This window comes from Danio rerio, chromosome 4 (genome assembly GCF_052040795.2).
Source record: "Danio rerio strain M-AB ecotype USA chromosome 4, GRCz13ab, whole genome shotgun sequence".
NCBI lineage: Eukaryota > Metazoa > Chordata > Actinopteri > Cypriniformes > Danionidae > Danio > Danio rerio.
Window position 1 is genome coordinate 45,780,001 of NC_141024.2, and position 2,500 is coordinate 45,782,500.

The 2,500-nt window shown below is 51.1% G+C and overlaps 15 non-coding genes across 15 annotated transcripts in view; all 15 read right to left on the bottom strand.

Moving 5' to 3' along the window:
- LOC141383797 (5S ribosomal RNA) overlaps nucleotide 1 on the bottom strand; it is a 119-nt gene extending 118 nt beyond the window's left edge. The window contains exon 1 of the ribosomal RNA XR_015485656.1: nucleotide 1. This exon is cut by the window's left edge and continues 118 nt beyond it. This is a non-coding gene — a ribosomal RNA (5S ribosomal RNA).
- Nucleotides 2–59: 58 nt separating this feature from the next.
- On the bottom strand, nucleotides 60–178 carry LOC141383802 (5S ribosomal RNA). The gene has a single exon (XR_015485657.2). It is a non-coding gene; the product is annotated as a 5S ribosomal RNA (ribosomal RNA).
- Nucleotides 179–236: 58 nt separating this feature from the next.
- Nucleotides 237–355, bottom strand: LOC141383806 (5S ribosomal RNA). Its single transcript, XR_015485658.2, has one exon. It is a non-coding gene; the product is annotated as a 5S ribosomal RNA (ribosomal RNA).
- Nucleotides 356–413: 58 nt separating this feature from the next.
- On the bottom strand, nucleotides 414–532 carry LOC141383811 (5S ribosomal RNA). The gene has a single exon (XR_015485659.2). It is a non-coding gene; the product is annotated as a 5S ribosomal RNA (ribosomal RNA).
- Nucleotides 533–590: 58 nt separating this feature from the next.
- LOC141383817 (5S ribosomal RNA) lies at nucleotides 591–709 on the bottom strand. The gene has a single exon (XR_015485660.1). It is a non-coding gene; the product is annotated as a 5S ribosomal RNA (ribosomal RNA).
- A 58-nt stretch (nucleotides 710–767) lies between these two features.
- On the bottom strand, nucleotides 768–886 carry LOC141383822 (5S ribosomal RNA). Its single transcript, XR_015485661.1, has one exon. It is a non-coding gene; the product is annotated as a 5S ribosomal RNA (ribosomal RNA).
- A 58-nt stretch (nucleotides 887–944) lies between these two features.
- On the bottom strand, nucleotides 945–1,063 carry LOC141383828 (5S ribosomal RNA). Its single transcript, XR_015485663.2, has one exon. It is a non-coding gene; the product is annotated as a 5S ribosomal RNA (ribosomal RNA).
- A 58-nt stretch (nucleotides 1,064–1,121) lies between these two features.
- On the bottom strand, nucleotides 1,122–1,240 carry LOC141383836 (5S ribosomal RNA). Its single transcript, XR_015485664.1, has one exon. It is a non-coding gene; the product is annotated as a 5S ribosomal RNA (ribosomal RNA).
- A 58-nt stretch (nucleotides 1,241–1,298) lies between these two features.
- Nucleotides 1,299–1,417, bottom strand: LOC141383839 (5S ribosomal RNA). Its single transcript, XR_015485665.1, has one exon. It is a non-coding gene; the product is annotated as a 5S ribosomal RNA (ribosomal RNA).
- Nucleotides 1,418–1,475: 58 nt separating this feature from the next.
- LOC141383843 (5S ribosomal RNA) lies at nucleotides 1,476–1,594 on the bottom strand. Its single transcript, XR_015485666.2, has one exon. It is a non-coding gene; the product is annotated as a 5S ribosomal RNA (ribosomal RNA).
- Nucleotides 1,595–1,652: 58 nt separating this feature from the next.
- Nucleotides 1,653–1,771, bottom strand: LOC141383846 (5S ribosomal RNA). Its single transcript, XR_015485667.2, has one exon. It is a non-coding gene; the product is annotated as a 5S ribosomal RNA (ribosomal RNA).
- Nucleotides 1,772–1,829: 58 nt separating this feature from the next.
- On the bottom strand, nucleotides 1,830–1,948 carry LOC141383855 (5S ribosomal RNA). Its single transcript, XR_015485669.1, has one exon. It is a non-coding gene; the product is annotated as a 5S ribosomal RNA (ribosomal RNA).
- Nucleotides 1,949–2,006: 58 nt separating this feature from the next.
- On the bottom strand, nucleotides 2,007–2,125 carry LOC141383864 (5S ribosomal RNA). Its single transcript, XR_015485670.1, has one exon. It is a non-coding gene; the product is annotated as a 5S ribosomal RNA (ribosomal RNA).
- Nucleotides 2,126–2,183: 58 nt separating this feature from the next.
- On the bottom strand, nucleotides 2,184–2,302 carry LOC141383873 (5S ribosomal RNA). The gene has a single exon (XR_015485671.2). It is a non-coding gene; the product is annotated as a 5S ribosomal RNA (ribosomal RNA).
- A 58-nt stretch (nucleotides 2,303–2,360) lies between these two features.
- LOC141383876 (5S ribosomal RNA) lies at nucleotides 2,361–2,479 on the bottom strand. Its single transcript, XR_015485672.1, has one exon. It is a non-coding gene; the product is annotated as a 5S ribosomal RNA (ribosomal RNA).
- Nucleotides 2,480–2,500: the final 21 nt, after the last annotated feature.

Sequence of the window (2,500 nt, forward strand, 5' to 3'; positions counted from 1 at the left end):
CGAAAGAGGCTGTCAAGCGTTGGCTATTTAAATCAGCTGCCAAATGAAGCACTTCAAAAAGCTTACAGCACCTGGTATTCCCAGGCGGTCTCCCATCCAAGTACTAACCAGGCCCGACCCTGCTTTACTTCCGAGTTCAGATGAGATCGGGCATTTCCGGGGTGATATGGCCGTAAGCGAAAGAGGCTGTCAAGCGTTGGCTATTTAAATCAGCTGCCAAATGAAGCACTTCGAAAAGCTTACAGCACCGGGTATTCCCAGGCGGTCTCCCATCCAAGTACTAACCAGGCCCGACCCTGCTTTACTTCCGAGTTCAGATGAGATCGGGCATTTCCGGGGTGATATGGCCGTAAGCGAAAGAGGCTGTCAAGCGTTGGCTATTTAAATCAGCTGCCAAATGAAGCACTTCAAAAAGCTTACAGCACCTGGTATTCCCAGGCGGTCTCCCATCCAAGTACTAACCACGCCCGACCCTGCTTTACTTCCGAGTTCAGATGAGATCGGGCATTTCCAGGGTGGTATGGCCGTAAGCGAAAGAGGCTGTCAAGCGTTGGCTATTTAAATCAGCTGCCAAATGAAGCACTTCAAAAAGCTTACAGCACCTGGTATTCCCAGGCGGTCTCCCATCCAAGTACTAACCAGGCCCGACCCTGCTTTACTTCCGAGTTCAGATGAGATCGGGCATTTCCAGGGTGGTATGGCCGTAAGCGAAAGAGGCTGTCAAGCGTTGGCTATTTAAATCAGCTGCCAAATGAAGCACTTCCAAAAGCTTACAGCACCTGGTATTCCCAGGCGGTCTCCCATCCAAGTACTAACCAGGCCCGACCCTGCTTTACTTCCGAGTTCAGATGAGATCGGGCATTTCCAGGGTGGTATGGCCGTAAGCGAAAGAGGCTGTCAAGCGTTGGCTATTTAAATCAGCTGCCAAATGAAGCACTTCGAAAAGCTTACAGCACCTGGTATTCCCAGGCGGTCTCCCATCCAAGTACTAACCAGGCCCGACCCTGCTTTACTTCCGAGTTCAGATGAGATCGGGCATTTCCGGGGTGATATGGCCGTAAGCGAAAGAGGCTGTCAAGCGTTGGCTATTTAAATCAGATGCCAAATGAAGCACTTCGAAAAGCTTACAGCACCTGGTATTCCCAGGCGGTCTCCCATCCAAGTACTAACCAGGCCCGACCCTGCTTTACTTCCGAGTTCAGATGAGATCGGGCATTTCCAGGGTGGTATGGCCGTAAGCGAAAGAGGCTGTCAAGCGTTGGCTATTTAAATCAGCTGCCAAATGAAGCACTTCAAAAAGCTTACAGCACCTGGTATTCCCAGGCGGTCTCCCATCCAAGTACTAACCAGGCCCGACCCTGCTTTACTTCCGAGTTCAGATGAGATCGGGCATTTCCAGGGTGGTATGGCCGTAAGCGAAAGAGGCTGTCAAGCGTTGGCTATTTAAATCAGCTGCCAAATGAAGCACTTCAAAAAGCTTACAGCACCTGGTATTCCCAGGCGGTCTCCCATCCAAGTACTAACCAGGACCGACCCTGCTTTACTTCCGAGTTCAGATGAGATCGGGCATTTCCGGGGTGATATGGCCGTAAGCGAAAGAGGCTGTCAAGCGTTGGCTATTTAAATCAGCTGCCAAATGAAGCACTTCGAAAAGCTTACAGCACCTGGTATTCCCAGGCGGTCTCCCATCCAAGTACTAACCAGGCCCGACCCTGCTTTACTTCCGAGTTCAGATGAGATCGGGTATTTCCAGGGTGGTATGGCCGTAAGCGAAAGAGGCTGTCAAGCGTTGGCTATTTAAATCAGCTGCCAAATGAAGCACTTCAAAAAGCTTACAGCACCTGGTATTCCCAGGCGGTCTCCCATCCAAGTACTAACCAGGCCCGACCCTGCTTTACTTCCGAGTTCAGATGAGATCGGGCATTTCCAGGGTGGTATGGCCGTAAGCGAAAGAGGCTGTCAAGCGTTGGCTATTTAAATCAGCTGCCAAATGAAGCACTTCAAAAAGCTTACAGCACCTGGTATTCCCAGGCGGTCTCCCATCCAAGTACTAACCAGGCCCGACCCTGCTTTACTTCCGAGTTCAGATGAGATCGGGCATTTCCAGGGTGGTATGGCCGTAAGCGAAAGAGGCTGTCAAGCGTTGGCTATTTAAATCAGCTGCCAAATGAAGCACTTCGAAAAGCTTACAGCACCTGGTATTCCCAGGCGGTCTCCCATCCAAGTACTAACCAGGCCCGACCCTGCTTTACTTCCGAGTTCAGATGAGATCGGGCATTTCCGGGGTGATATGGCCGTAAGCGAAAGAGGCTGTCAAGCGTTGGCTATTTAAATCAGCTGCCAAATGAAGCACTTCGAAAAGCTTACAGCACCTGGTATTCCCAGGCGGTCTCCCATCCAAGTACTAACCAGGCCCGACCCTGCTTTACTTCCGAGTTCAGATGAGATCGGGCATTTCCAGGGTGGTATGGCCGTAAGCGAAAGAGGCTGTCAAGCGTTG